This window comes from Aethalodelphis obliquidens, unplaced genomic scaffold, assembly GCF_003676395.1.
Source record: "Aethalodelphis obliquidens isolate GAN/ISIS:26980383/991018 unplaced genomic scaffold, ASM367639v1 scaffold39, whole genome shotgun sequence".
Lineage (NCBI taxonomy): Eukaryota > Metazoa > Chordata > Mammalia > Artiodactyla > Delphinidae > Aethalodelphis > Aethalodelphis obliquidens.
In genome coordinates this window covers 6,019,345-6,035,880 of record NW_020837983.1, presented here as the reverse complement: position 1 = coordinate 6,035,880, position 16,536 = coordinate 6,019,345, and the positions used below count along the sequence as shown (strand labels likewise).

At 38.6% G+C, this 16,536-nt stretch overlaps 1 pseudogene; it reads left to right on the top strand.

Annotated features, from left to right (window-relative positions):
• Positions 1-693: 693 nt before the first annotated feature.
• LOC113633260 (protein Z-dependent protease inhibitor pseudogene) lies at positions 694-2,609 on the top strand (annotated as a pseudogene).
• The last annotated feature ends 13,927 nt before the right edge of the window (positions 2,610-16,536 follow it).

The window sequence follows — 16,536 nt, the reverse complement described above, 5'->3', positions numbered from 1 at the left end:
AAATGGAGTTATAATCCTCCTGGGGCATAGCTGCATGGGGTGAAATGTTGCTGGTTGGGTCAAACTCTGCTTCTAAGAGATAGGAAGATAACACAAGTAAGGTCTTTTGAAACAGAAAATAAAGTATAAAATAGCTAAGAAAACAAACCATTTTTTGATTTGAAAATATGATCCTCAAAGAGTCAGGATCTACAGACATCTGTAACTGCATTTCTTTTCCTGTGTCTACAACATCATTAGAAGGCAAGAAACCCAACAGCAGCTCTTTCAGAGGAGGGTCCAAGGGAACATAACATAAGTATTTCTCTAAGTGTGTTCCATGGAATACTTAAGTGGATAGATGCTAGAGTGATGAGTGGGAGGGAGTTCTTTAGATAAGTAAGTTTGAGAAAAGCTTTACACCATAGGTCTCTCTTAAAGGGTTAAAACATGTGTATGGCAGAGACTATTGCATGTTCATGAAAATCCATCTCCTTGTTCTCCAGATCACATTTCCCAGCATTCATTTGCAGTTAGGTGTGGCCATGTGCTGGGTTCCAGACAATGGGATGTGCTTTCTCGGTAGAAGTCATGTGTACTACTCTCTGGATTGGCCCATAAAACCTCCCATGCACCATCTTCCTTGCTCTTTGCTCCTTCCAAATGTCTGGAATGGAATAATTCTGGGGTGATCTGAGGACCTCTTCATTCAGGATGATGAAATTGATGGATGGTGAGTGGCTTTATGAATTACCTTTTGGAGGCAGCCACCTAATCAAGAGCTCTACTGTTGGACCATGTCATGAGCCAGAAATATATCTTATAATGTTAAGCCACTGAGATTTCAGTATTTTTTCCTATTACAATGCTTTAGGTATTTATCCTGACTAATAAAATGCTTTGCATCTTAAACGTTTGAAAGGCATTGCAGTTAAAAAATCATATTTACTTTTATTAAACCCAATATTTTCAACTGATTTAATCACAGTACCTTTATGGTTTTGTTTTGTTTTTATTTTAACAACTATTAGCTAGTAGAACTATTAGTTTTTTTATTGGGGAAAAACTATGTCTTTCTTTAGGGTAGACTCACTAAGCCTTTCTTCACTCCCTCTAGCCTTCTAGAAGTTTATTCTAGCTAGAAGAGAAGGAGAGGACTAAGAAACAAACTATGGCCAGGATTATGGGGATGTACAGCACCAGGGATTTTAATTATAAACTCACCCACAGAGCCATGTTAGATATTCCAACGCAGAATTAACTAGGTGAGTGCAGAGAACAGAGGCATATGGTCTCTGAGGAAGCAGCTCAGAGACAGCCTCTCCCACAACTGGGAGCTGGGCCTGGCCCAGGGGAGCTTTGCCTTCATCCACGAGGACTTTGATGTCAAAGAGACCTTCTTCAATTTCTCCAAGGGGGAAGTGACTGACCCCTTTTGACCCTGTTCTCATCAAGGTGAACATTTTCCACCTGGACAAGTACAAACAACTCAAGTCAAGGTGCCCATCATGTACTGGGCAGGCAAGTTTGCCTCCACAGTTGATAAGAATTTTCGTTGTCACATCCTCAAACTGCCTTATTGAGGAAATGCCACCATGCTGGTGGTCCTCATGGAGAAGATGGGTGACCATCTTGCCCTTGAAGACTACCTGACCACAGACCTGGTGGACACACAGCTCAAAAACATGAAAACCAGAAAAATAGAAGTTTTCTTTCCAAAGTTCAAATTAGATCAGAAGTATGAGGTGCATCTACAGGGACTGAGGAATATGTAAAACACAGCATGGAAAGGCAATCAGCACAATCCAGGTGGTGGGGAATAATTTGCAAGAGAAAAATATTCCATTTCTTTGACAAATTAGTTATAAGGGAAAAAAGGAAGTGGGAGTGGTCTATATATTGAAAAAGCCGTAAGAAATATATCTGCCATTTGCAATGTGTTGTCTTTATCTAGATCATGATTCAAACAAACTATAGTGAAATATGACATTTGTGAGAGAATAATTTAACAGTGGATACTATTAAGTATTCTTAATAATACCTGACAATTGTATTGAATTTATGATCATAAAAAGTCTTTAGGGACTTCCCTGGTGGCGCAGTGATTAAGATTCCGTGCTCCCAATGCAGGTTCTCGGGTTCGATCCCTGGTCGGGGAACTAGATCCCGCCTGCAGCAGCTAAGAGTTTGCATACCACAACTAAGGAGCCAGTGAGCTGCAACTAAGGAGCCCGCCTGCCACAACTAAGAGCCAGTGCAACCAAATATATATATATATATATATATATATATATATATATATATTAAAAAAGAGTCTTTATCTTCTAAAAAAAGGATGAGGTACATGAACTGCTGAAGGAGATGGGAATCAGCAGAATCTTCTCACCCTGGGCTGACCTGAGTGAACTCTCAGTTACTGCGAGAAATATTAAAATAACCAAGGTTTTACAAAGAGCAATGATTGAGGTTAGTAAGGAACTGAAGCAGTGGCAGGAAACCTGTCAGAAATCACTGCTTATTCCATGCCTCCCATCATCAAAGTGGACCGACCATTTCATTTCATGATCTGTGGAGAAACCTTTAGAATGCTGCTATTTCTGGGCAGGGTGGTGAATCCAACTCTCCTGTGACCTATGACATGCATGAGTATTTAGAACTATAGCAAATGTTGAATCTGAGGTGTTTGAACCTACACAGGACAGTGGCACTGGGTGTCGAAAAGAGAGAGTGTCCCCCCTTGTCCTCAAATGCTAGTTTGAGTCGTTCTGAGATAAATATTAAATTCAAACTTATTTTAAGGAGAAAAAAATAAAGTAAAAGGAGGGGAAAAAGCGAGAATCATATATAGAATCTAAGGATTAGTGAGAAGAGACAAGTGTGGTGACAAGGTTCTAATTTTTTTAAATTTTGCCTTACTTTCCTCTTTTCATATAAGGAATCATTATACAGGAATAGTAATTACTAATAATGGCCTTGTTCAGTTACTTTAATAAAAATACCTATTGTGATCTTGTATCTATTAGGACTCTATCAGAATGAGCAACTCAAATGAAGGGGATTTATTGGCCTCAGAGGCAGGACAAACCTTAGTACTGGTTTGCTCCAACTGCTCTGTGGTGTCCTCAAGGATGGGCCTTTTGGCCTTGCTGTTCTTCCTCCTGTGAGGTAAGCAGCATTTTCAGTTTGCTTTCCATTGTGGTAGCAAGAACTGCAGTGGTTCTAGGGTTTGCATCCATACATCAGAGGAGAACTTATTTCCCCCAAGAAAACTTCACCCACATTGTGTTGATCTAATGTAGGTCAACACCCCTTCTGTTTTTTCTTTTTAACATCTTTATTGGAGTATAATTGCTTTACAATGCTGTGTTAGTTTCTGCTTTATAACGAAGTGAATCAGTTATACATATACATATGTCCCCATATCTCTTCTCTCTTGCGTCTCCCTCCCTCCCACCCTCCCTATCCCACCCCTCTAGGTGGTCACAAAGCACGGAGCTGATCTCCCTGTGCTATGTGGCTGCTTCCCACTAGCTATCTATTTTACGTTTGGTAGTGTATATATGTCCATGCCACTCTCTTACTTTGTCCCAGCTTACCCTTCCCCCTCCCTGTATCCTCAATTGCATTCTCTAGTAGGTCTGTGTCTTTATTCTTGTCTTGCCCCTAGGTTCTTCATGACCATTTTTTTTTTTTTTTAGATTCCATATATATGTGTTAGCATACGGTTTTTATTTTTCTTTTTCTGACTTACTTCACTCTGTATGACAGACTCTAGGTCCATCCACCTCACTACAAATAACTCAATTTCGTTTCTTTTTATGGCTGGGTAATATTCCATTGTATATATGTGCCACATCTTCTTCATCCATTCATCTGTTGATGGACACTTAGGTTGCTTCCATGTCCTGGCTGTTGTAAATAGAGCTGCAATGAACATTGTGGTACATGACTCTTTTTGAATTATGGTTTTCTCAGGGTATATGCCCAGTAGTGGGATTGCTGGGTCGTATGGTAGCTCTATTTTGAGTTTTTTAAGGAACCTCCATACTGTTCTCCACAGTGGCTGTATCAATTTACATTCCCACCAACAGTGCAAGAGGGTTCCCTCTTCTCCACACCCTCTCTAGCATTTATTGTTTGTAGACTTTTTGATGATGGCCATTCTGACCGAACACTCCTTCTTGTACCTGCACAAATTCCAGTGTTTGGGAAAATGCCGTATACTGATTGACTTGTGTTTGCGTAACCTGGACCAGTCAATATGGCAAAAGGGACCATCTGATTAAACTACACAAGTCAGGCCCCTCACTTGTAGCTGGTGGTAGGTTAAATCCTTCCCCACACCATATGGCTGTCACACAACAGGGGAGAGGTAGAATTATTGATGAAGGGACAATCACAGATCAAATTTTGAATAAATTATATAATAATAAGAGTTAACACTTACATACCAGACACTTACTATATACCAGGCACTATTCTAAATGTTTAAATATAAAATAAAAATATAATTAACTCATTAAATTAGTTAACTCACAGCAACACCATAAAATAGTCACTATATTAACCTCACTTTACAATGAGGAAACTGAGGCATAGGTAGATTTTGTTTTGTTTTGTTTTGCCCAAAATCAAAGCATGTAGATAACAGAGCTTGGCTTTGATTCTATACAGTTAAGATTAACATATACATATGTAAGTATGCACTTAATAATATGTATAAATACATTTATGCTTTTACACACATATATACTTATACACATATTTATACCACATACACACACTCACTCACACACACTCACATATTGGATAAGTCCAGCTCTTCAGATCTTATGATTATAACAAAGGTGCCATCTGGTGTTAGAACCCTCTAATTGCAGAAAAAGCACCCAAGTGGAAATGAAGACCCTCAAACAATAGAAACTTAACTTCAAAGTAGTCTAAAATCCTGACATCAGAGCTCTGTCTCTCTCTTTGAGGCATCCTTATCATGCCTGAAAACACATTTAACCTTTCACAGTGTTGCTTCCAGCTGGCCCTGCATACTTATTCTCTATATGACCTGTGAAAACCACTCCTGAATGGAAATCATTTCATTCTCATGTCCATGGAAAGAGCATAACACGGAATTTTTTAAATTTGGGGATAAAATGAGTTGTCCTATATTACACACCAAGTCCTCCCATCAGTCCAGCCCTGTGCCTACGTCTGCCTGTCCCAAGTGGCTGACTTTGGAGGCAACATGGTACTTTTTTTCCTCTTTCAGTTAGTGGATAAAATGTGATGACTGCAAATCTTTCCCAGGACATGGGAGTACATTGTGGCAGAATCCCCTGTTTAATTTCTCTAACTGCTTTGTTAAACTTGGGACTTGATATTGGTCTGACATAGTGGGGGAGCTCTCCAGGGATGATACCTTGGATAGAAACCCAACCCTGTGTTTTCTCTTCTCTTTCAGAATAATTAATTCTAGATTTTTGAAACTACTTCCATAATTAACCTTGAATTGAAACAAGGTCACCAGGAGCAGTACCCTCTAGCCCACACCTTCTTGTCAGCCTGGGTAAGACTGTAACTTACCCAGTCAGAATTTCCTCCAGTTAATGATTTAATAAGCCTTCCGGTAAACCAAAGGAGCAACTTAATATGCTCACACTGACTCCTCTCCTTAAAAGTGCTATTAAATATAGAGTGCCTGCCTCACTCTCAAGGGAGCACCCTATTAAAATAAATGATTAGTTACTATACACACACACACACACACACTCATTCACACAGACTCACAAACAAGAGTCCAACACTGTAGGCTTAACATTTGGGCTGCTGAACATCAAGTTTCTCATAGCACGTAAGGTGTTAATAGTGTGGTGTTATTTCAATGCATTCAAGTGAGTTGAAAGTTTTTGGCAAAATAGAACCTTCTCTTAGTTCATATTCAAGTAACAAAGGTTGCACAAATGCAGATTACACAATTTCACAGCTGTATAACATCAGCATGTTTTTAAAAAGACATGAAAGAGACAGTGCTGAGCAGAAGTTCACTGATACATGGCAAGCAGTGTGGTTTTCAAAGGTTTTCCCTTGAATCAGTATCTCATTAAATGGTTTGGCAATAAGGATTTATCATAATCAGTGTGAACTGCAAATATTCTAAGGTCATGAGCTTTTCAGTGGGTAACAAGTGTCATTAAAGGAGCCCCCGTTCTACTCAAAAGCTGCTTCTGCTCCTTTGGTCTGTTGGTAGACCCCAAACCTTGCTTCCGGGAACTTAGGTCCAGAGCTCTATACACAAGTCAGGGATAAAGAAGTAATGATATTTACATACTCTTTCTTTACATAATCTGGAAGACTCAGAGTTCAAACTACCTATTCTAACAAGAGACTATGAAAATATTTCTTCAACACCAGTGAAAATTCTGCACCTAATTAACATTTTTATTTCTTAACCTTTTCAGTTCAGCTGAGTTCTCTTTTTGGAGTAAACTCTCCCCCTTGATTACAAGGGCCATTCATGAACCTACCTGTCAGGGAGTCTTCAGTGTTCTTTTGTCGGCTAAGATACCATATCACCCCACTATTCCTCCTGCCAGACACAGTCCTACCATCTCCCTTCTGCCCTAGACTCCTTGTACAATAACCAAGGTCTGAAGACCTGAATTCAAGTTCTAAAATGAACAAATAATGAGGGAACTTTCTGCCATGATGGAAATATTCAATTTCTTGCTTTGAGCAGTAGAGAGAAGAGTTTATAGACATTTCAAAACTCATTGAAATAAATACTTAATACCTATGCTTTCTTTGTATATAAATTAGACCTCAATTTTTTTTAAATGAGCAAATATCCTCTATACCCATTAGGAAATTCTCTTTGGGGGACATGAGTTTATTGCCCTCTATGGAACACCCATCTACCTGGGCCAAAACTGAAAGAAGCACAGGCCTTATTTTCAGGTTGGGCTCTGTGACTGTGTTGATGATGGAGGATCCTAAAGAGAAACCTTAGTGACTCATGACCCAAGTCCAGAGATGACACCACCTTCAGGATAAGAATGTCCAATGTGAAGGCTTACAATGTCTCCCCTCCAAAATGCCTCGTATTTACACACAGAATGTTATGACTCCTTAGACATGGTAGAAAAAAGTAACTTCTGCTGAAGACTCAGTCTTGTAACACCCAAAAAAGTCCTGTGAGGAGAAGGTATAAGGAAGGATCTAACTCTAATTATGCTGCCATTCCAGGACCCGCCAGCCTGCCTCTCATTCTGGTTACCTCCAAGTAATGGCAAGCATCTATTGAGCACTACGTACTAGATGTAGTTCTAGATACTTGACTTGTATTAACTCACCTAATCATCACATCTTCTTTAGTTGGTACAGAGGAGAAGAGTAGAAGGACGGAATGTGCTATGGTGTGATTGCCTTACCTACCTCGACAACTTGATCTTCTTTCTCCTTTCCCACCATTTCCTCATGAAATCAAAGAAATGGGGATAAGCATGATCTCTGAAGTGCAAGTCGAGAATGGAAACAGGAGGACAAAGGCAGCCAGGAGCATAGGTCACTTCCACAGTTAGAATCAGAAGGAACCCCAGGAGTGGCATGTGAAGGGCAGAGAAGTATACTCTACCTTGTGGGCACATTTCCTGCAGAGAATTTAAAAACAATAATAAAGCTGATCTGCATTTTATTATCACCATGTGTTGATAACTCTAAACAATATCAATGAGAAGCTACTGTTTTCCCCCCAAAATCTTTTGTCTAAGTTCTAAACCATTATTATAGTTTCCATTGAGTTTTACCATTAATATGCAAACCTGAAATTAGTACATTTTTATTAGTTAGTCTTTAGTAGTTATTGTATTATGCATAAAGTTAATTCAGAAAACTCCTAGTTATATAGTCAGCCCTCAACACATGTGGACTAAGCTACACACATTGGTTTTGAGAGTAAGTTGGTAATAGTTCAGAATGAATCTTTCAAGCTCACTTTGGGCACAGTTCACCTCTCCAACCCCATGGTACTACACATTCCTGTGTTTATGCAGTAAATAAAAATAAACAATGACATCACAGTGATTGTAAAGGCAAAGAAAGAGAACTTGAAATACTTTAATTTGGCATTCGGTGTGGGCACTTGAAGTTTTTATTTTTTGGAACTTTCAGAAAAAGTCAATTCATTCATTCCAGTATTACTTCCTTGTTGGAAAATGCTGCAGAATGTAAGTATAAGAGTGAAAAGGCTTTCCCAGGGAAGATGAAGCTATGCCCACAGAAAGACACAAAAGAAAATATGGTACAAGAGAATCAGTTCAAATTTTATTCTCGTTGATGCAGTTTTTCTTTTCTGTTATTTTTTTTCTGATGTAAAGCTTTAGATGAGATTAATCAAACACAAAAATATTTTCAAACAACCAGCATCAGCTTTGAACAATGCATAGTGAGACATCAAGCTTTAAAATGGATTCTTTTAGACAACTAACACAGATCGCATAAGGCTATTAACCATGCAACAAAAAATATAGGGAAACGGACATTTCTTAGAAAACAGAATGAAATTTCGAAGAATGCCAGGAGAAACCACAAAAAAAGGCAGCTCTTACATTGCCAGAAGCAATTAAACAATAATATATGAATCCCACAATCATTTTCACCAAGAACTAGACACTTATTCTAAAGCCATTGATCAAAAATTGTCCATTTCCTTTGTCACTTAGCTACTTTTAAATGATTTTTGCAGAAGAATTAAAACTTTGGAAGTTCTCACCAGAAATAATAGAGATTTCTGATAAATTTTCTAGTGAAGATATTTTAGTGGAGATATTTCTGCTGAGAGGTATTTGAAAGGCATATACCCAGAGAAAACCGTAATTCAAAAAGACATATGCACCCCAATGTTCATTGCATCACTATTTATAATAGCCAGGTCATGGAAGCAACCTAAATGCCCATCGACAGATGAATGGATAAGGAAGATGTGGTATATATGTACAATGGAATATTACTCAGCCATAAAAAGGAATGAAATTGGGTCATTTGTAGAGACTTAGATGGATCTAGAGACTGTCATACAGAGTGAAGTAAGTCAGAAAGAGAAAAAAAATATTGCATATTAACGCATATATGTGCAAACTAGAAAAATGGTACAGATGAACCTGTTTGCAAGGCAGGAATAGAGTCACAGACATAGAGAGAAAACATATGGATGCCAAGGAGGGAAAGGGGGGTGGGTGGGATGAATGGGAGATTGGGATTGACATATATACACTAATATGTATGAAATAGATAACTAATGAGAACCTGCCGTATAGCACAGGGAACTCTACTTAGTGCTCTGTGGTGACCTAAATGGGAAGGAAATCCAGAAAAGAGGGGATATATGTATACAAATGACTGATTCACTTCACTGTACAGTAGAAGCTAACACAACATTATAAAACAACTATACCCCAATAGAAAAAAAAAAAAAGAAAGAAAGACACTAGAAATGTGTCTGAATGAAAAAAAAAAAGAAGAACAGTATTGCAATTTCTAGAATATTGTGTTTGGGATTTTTATGAATTTCTACCAAATTTATCCTATGTGTGAGACTTTTCTATTTGTATACATGTTGTTTCACATGAAAAAAATTGAAATTGAAATTAATAAAGTGTTCTTCCATAAGATAGGATGGCAAATCTGGTCGTACTATTTTTGGAACGTGAATATGCAAAGAAGATAAGCTTGTCATTGACAAATTTGCAGAAGTTAAAGCTCAGAAATAGAAACTGTAATACTATTATTCATTACAGTTTCAGAAAAACATAGGTATAAGGATTTTCCCTTCCCCCAAAAAAATATATTACTATAGTTAAAGTCTTACTCCATTACTTTTTCCTTTTTGTACTGTATGTAATATTTATTTTCACTAGTATGATTATATACATATACATCAAGAGAGTTAAATTTTCACAGTGTTTCTTTTCTGGCTATTATTATTATTTAGCTCATTACTTAGTTTAGCATAGAGAAGGAAGATTTTTTTAAAAAGTAATCCTCTGTGAGTGTTAAACATACTACAAACGTCACTGAAGCCAGTTATAAAAACCCAGGTATAAAACTGGAAGTGAATTGTGGACAGACCTGTGGTCTGACATCCTTTTTTATTATCTAATATCTAGTGTATTATAATAGCTTCCAACATTTTAAAATATTTCTCTTTACTCCATATTTACCCTTTATGTTCCTGGCAGACCCATCAACCAAATGTTCATGGCGAAAGTCAGCAGTGACTCCAAAATTTGTATATAAGAGGAGCTTTCTTAGAAGTGTCCATCTGCTTGAAGGGGACATCAGAGGCCTTGTCTAAGGACGAATTTGCTTAGCAAGGGCAAGGGTTTAACTAATATGCTTATTTGGAGGCATAGGAGGTAGGGAGGAACAGGTGGGAAGGAGTCAAAAGCCAGCTTTCCTGTCTACTGCTGAGTGATCGTATGGAGGTGTACTAACTCCACAAGTCCAGAGATCAGGAACCCCAGGTGAAATCCAGCGTATCAGCTAATCATGTGATTGTGGACAAGTTTTTACTCTCAGTCTCCTCATCTGAAAAATGATGGGGTTGGGCCTAGATGGTCTTTAAAGCCCCTTCCAACCATAACATTCAATGGTTATGACTCATTTGCCATGGCAGTCTTCAACTATGGATGGCCCTAGATTTATGCCAAATTTACATTGCATCAAAGTGGAGAGACAAACAGCCACGGAGCCAGAGACTATGAGTTAATCGGCAAGCCACAGTTGGATAAATGAGAAAGTATCAGGTTCCTGTTTAAGAGACCAGGTGTTTTACATAGTGTGTGTTGTTCTTCCATAAACTTTGGCTTCTTAGATCATGTCTACATTCACAAGTCCTTCTGTAAACCGTGTCACTATCAACTGAGACAAACACTTAAGTTTTCTCTTTCTGTGTCACCTGGAACTCCTTTAATCCCACTGGACAAAAATTGGGTAGAAGTAATTTTAAAAATTGCTGCATATCAGTCTGGTTTACACAACAAATATTTCCATATGGGCAGGAGCCAGTTTTCTGGTATTTGGAGGACAGGCCAGATCTCACAGTGGTCTTTTAACTCAAAAACCAAATGTGGGGTGAGCTCATTCACTGGAACTTTGTTAAGGAGAATTCATTTCATTTCCTTGGCATAAATTAAGCAGTAGTGAACGAGTGAAAGATTCCACCACCTTTCACTGAGATGGTAAATTGAGCTCTGCAGTGGAGGTCAGAAAGAGACCTGGGCCCTCTGGAGAATGTGGAGGAAGTGGGACCCGATGGCGTGTGTTGGTTTCCCAGCTGGAAGGCAGGGAGAATCAAACAAGTGGCCAGTGAAACTGCAGGCCTACATCCTTCAGCGGGAGAAGAGCTAGTGAGAATCTCTGGATCCTGCCCAGGCTGCAGTGGGGGAAAGAGGAGAAGGGAGAGACTTGTCTACAGGAGAAGGAGGTGTGCCTACATCACAGCCCTCTTCTCGGACTGGAGACACCCCTACCAATGGCAAGGAGTAGTCCTGGAGGCCCCTCTGTCTCTGGTGAGTGCAGGCTGGCTTCTGGGGCCTCCAGGCAAGGAAGAGCCTCCATTGCCAGCTCCTCTGCTTGTTGAACCCTTCGAATGTGGATGCGTCATGGGCTTTCTCCTCAGACTTCTGGGGTCCTCAGAGTCCCCATCTCTCAGAGCAGCTTCCAACTCCCACATCTGTGGTCAGTTGCCATCTGCATATCACCAAAACTCCTCAGCCGTGGCTCAGCCCGAACCATTCTCCTGTGAGCTATACTCCAAAACCCAGCAGCTTACTGTACTTCTCCGCACCTTTAGGTACCCCCAAATCCTACCTGAATCCAACCTAGATATCTGCACGCTCACACAAGCCCTGTGTCCTCTCAGAATATGCCACCAACACCCTTTCACTCACCTGCCTCAGAAACCAGAAATTCAACCTCATCACAACCCCATCCAATTAGTCACATCATCATATAGACTTCATTTCCTTACAGTCGCAAATTTATTTTTCCCTCTCCGTTCCCACCACCACTGAATTAATTCAGTCCCTCACCACTCATTTCCTGGAGTAGTGCGCCACCTCCAACTACCAATAGTGACCCTGCTGCCAATCTTGTTCCTTCCAATGAGATCTCCATGTGCTCGCAGAATGAGCTTTCAGAAATGCATATATAATCCCGTTACTCCCCTGCTTAAAACCCTTTGATGATGCCTAAAACAAAGTCAAAAGGCAAATGATAAAATGGGAGCAAATATATGCATCACATATGATAAAGAGTTAACATCCCTAATATATTCAGAACGCCCATACATTGGTGAGAAGACAAACAGAAACATGGGCAAAGGCTATAAACAGGCCTTTCATCCACTAGGAATGAAATGATCAACAAACCTATGATAAGAACCTGCTGTATAGCATAGGGAACTCTACTCAATACTCTATAATGGCCTATATGGGAAAAGAATCTAAAAAAAAAAAAGAGTGGACATATGTATATGTATAACTGATTCACTTTGCTGTACACCTGAAACTAACACAACATTGTAAATCAACTATACTCCAATAAAAATAATAATAAAAATAAAAACCTATGAAAATGTGTGAGCTCTCATCGTCAAGCAAATGCAAATCAAAAGAACAATGAGATTCTACTTTTTCACCTTATAAGATTGGCACAAATTAAGTTTGAGAACATCTAGGAAGATGTGAAGAGGGTATGAGGACTTATGCATTCTCATATATTTCCACAAGCTTTATGAAAAGTAGTCTGCCAGGATACGTTCTAATTTAAAAAGGAATGGAACATTCGGGGCAGCTATCACACCTAGAACTCTTTCCAACAAAAAGAAAAGTACCAATATGTAAGAATATTGGTATATGAATGTTTATTACAGCACTGTTTGTAACAGCAGAAAAACTAGAAACAACCTGAATGACCTTCAATAGAAAAAAAAGTTAAATAAAATACATTCATACTATGGAACAATATTATGCAGCCATTTAAAAGAAATGAATGATCAAAATGTATTATCATGGAAGGGTATCCATAATGTATTATTAAGTTTTAAAAAGGCAGGTTACAAAGCAATGCGTATAGCCTTATCTTGTATTTGTGAAAATTAAGCAGTCATATATTTGCACATATTTATTTTATAATCAAGATGTGAAAGAATGTATACCATGGGGAAAACGGAGGTGGAGGCTAGAAGAGATTTTTAAAATATAGCTCTGATTGTTTAACATTCATTTTTCCTCATCCCAGGGCCCTGTGTATTTTCTTCACAGCATACCATCATCACAGTCCATAACGAATTTCTTATGTCTATTTCTAACATGGGCTTTGTCTATCTCTTTCCTATAGAATATAAATTTTTTGAGAACAGAGACCCATACCCATCTTGGTAACCACTAACTCCTCATCTTACAGGGCCTGGCACTTAAAAATACTTATTGATTCCATATATATGTGTTAGCATATGGTATTTGTTTTTCTCTTTCTGATACTCCAATAAAGATTTTTAAAATAAATAAAATAAAGTTAATAAGCTAAAAAATACTTATTGAATTGGTTTATTAATTAATAATTCAATGGTTTCTGTAATTAAAAAAAGAAATTAAAAGGTCAAACTCCTATAATGGCTATTTACAGTTTCTGGAATAAAAGCTTGGAGCACATTCATTCATCATCAGCTTCCTGGCTTTCTCTGCAGCTTCACCTCCCCGCTCCCCTCACCATGGCCCCCCATTCTGCCCCAGGAGTTCTTCTCTTCAAGGCTAAGATTCCTTGAGGGCAGGGACCATGGCTTACTAGATTTTGGATCCCTATGCCTTATACAGTGCCCAATATGTTATAGTTCCTCAGGGAATGTTTGTTAAATGATCACTTCAATTGCAGACGGGGGAGGAGGGGAATGAATGAAATGGCTTAGACCTGAAGGAGGGATCCCCTCTCAATGGGAGCTGCCTTGCCTTACAAGCTCTGGGACCTTGGGAAAATCACTTATAAAATGGATATAACTACAACATTAACCCCTTTACAGGGTTATTAGTACGCAGTGAGATAGCAGGCGTGAATGTATAGTGTAAACTTTAAAGAACTGTACATATATTGCTATTTTTATTAGATAGATATAGATAGATAGGCTTAATGTCACATTTATTTCTCTAAATCAAATTTAATCTGTACCAGATGCCACTGAATAGCAAGAAATTCAATTTCATTATTGTTGGTGTTTCCTTCCACTGCCCCCAGCATCATTCAGAAGTGCCAAGTGCCTTTCCCTGGTCATCATGTTTAAAGAGGGCCCTCTCATCATCAGCTCCTACAGCTCACTGTGAATATGCTTATGGTCCAAGCCCAGGAGGTCCTCATGTAGACAGGAGGCCCTGTGCTTCCATGCCAATCTGGGACATGCAGTTTTGCCCCGGCTGGGAGCTCTGGCATCTGGAGGCCAATCTGACCAAGTGGTCCATGAAGCTTTCCCTTCTAGGGTCCTGGCAGCACCGTGAGGAGCCAGGATGCTGTTCGTAGCTCAAGAACCCATAGGCTGGCACCCATTGGCAGCTTTGGAAATAGCTCTTCCTTTCCCAAGTTGACCACCATCTCCACCCTGCCAGCATGCTTCTCTCCCTCTCTGAACAAACATAGCACAATTTCCTCACAGACAAGTCTCCAAGCAACTTCTAAGATCCCTGAGACAAGGGAACGCAAAGATCTGGTTACCTTCCTAAAGCCAAAAGAAGGACAGAGCAAACATTAAGAGCCCTTGAAATTAGTCTGACACCTTATCATTATTAAAACAATAATCAGGATAGAGGAATAATAGGAAACCTACTATAATGCAGTTGACTACAATTCCTGTGAAAGCTTTCTCTTAAATAACTCCCAAAACTATAGCTTAAGAATTTGAAAAGGACCCGTGAGAGGGCTCACCAAGTTCAAAATGTAAAGTAACTCTTTCCAACATTCTTGCTACAGTTATCACGGTAGAAAAAATACCCTCATGCAATTCTGACTAGATGATTCTCTTCTTAAAATAGGATTTAAAATCACTGAAGAAATCTGTTGTCTTGGGTGCTCCCTGTTCAAAAGAAGGAATTTTGCTCCAAAAGAATGCACTTTTCTTTGCCCCTCACTTATACTTAAGCTTGCTGTGCCAGCTTTTCTGTAGGCGATTCTGTGATACGTCTCTGCTCTCAGTGAATTGTGGTACATTCATCAGCACCCCAAGAATTCTCAGTCAAGATGTGCTATCTTTGATAGTAGAGGACCCTGCTTAAAGAATGAGTTATCCGGTGGCTCCCCTGCCTTGGGATCTCATGCAAAGCTGGGTCACCTGCTTTAGTGCATAGAGTTCCTTTCACGATGATGTATCACCACTTTTCTGATATCCAAGGTTATCGCTGTTTGCTATAGGTTCAAGGTGCTTTTTTCCATGTCACATCGTCCCATAGATACAAATAGGAAGTTGTGATACACAATTGAATTTGGATGTCCTGGAACCGGACCTTAACTGATTCAAAGTAAAATCTGTGAACAGCTCCCTAGCCCATTGTCCAGTGTGTATACTGTTGCCACAATGTCTCAGCCATGTGACCTTGGCCAAGACACAATCCGGTCATACTTCAGATGCCTTATCTACAAAACAGGAGAGTAACTCCACACAGTTTAAAGCTAAGTAGCTAGACCAAAAGCCTGCAGAATCAACTACATTATACTGTATACGATAATAATTTCACAGATGTAATCTCATAAGATGCCTTCCAGTTCTAAAATCTAATATATCATTTACTGGTGAGTTGTGTTTTGCTTTGAGTCTCAGTTTGCTCTTGCATAAAACGAAAATAATAATCCCTGCTTGAATCACAAGATTATTGTAAAGAGGATTATATAAAATAAACTATGCAAATATATTTTGAAAAGTACAAAGCATTTTTTTTAAATTGAAGTATAGTTGACTTACAATATTATATTAGTTTCAGGTGTTGCAACATAGTGATTCTATATTTTTATAGATTATACTCGATATAAATTATAAAACATTGACTATATTCCTGATGTGGTACATTACATCCTTGTAATTTATTTATTTTATACCTAGTTATTTGTACTTCTTAATCCCCTTCACCTATTTTGCCCTTCCTCCCACCCCTCCATCCCCTGCTGGTAACCACTAGCTTGTTATCTGTATCTGTGAGTCTGTTTCCGTTTTGTTATAATTGTTCATTTATTTTATTTTTTAAATTCTACAGATAAGTGAAAAAATACAGTATTTGTCTTTCTCTCTCTGACTTATTTCACTGAGCAGTTCCATCTATAGTGTCACAAATGGCAAAATTTCATTATTTTTTATGGCTGAGGAATATTCCATTGTGTGTGCATTTGTATGTGTGTTTGTATATATATGTATATATACCATATCTTCTTTTTATTAATTTTTATTGGAGTATAGTTGATTTACAATGTTATGTTAGTTTCTGCTGTACAGCAAAGTGAATCTGTTATACATATACTTATATCCATTCT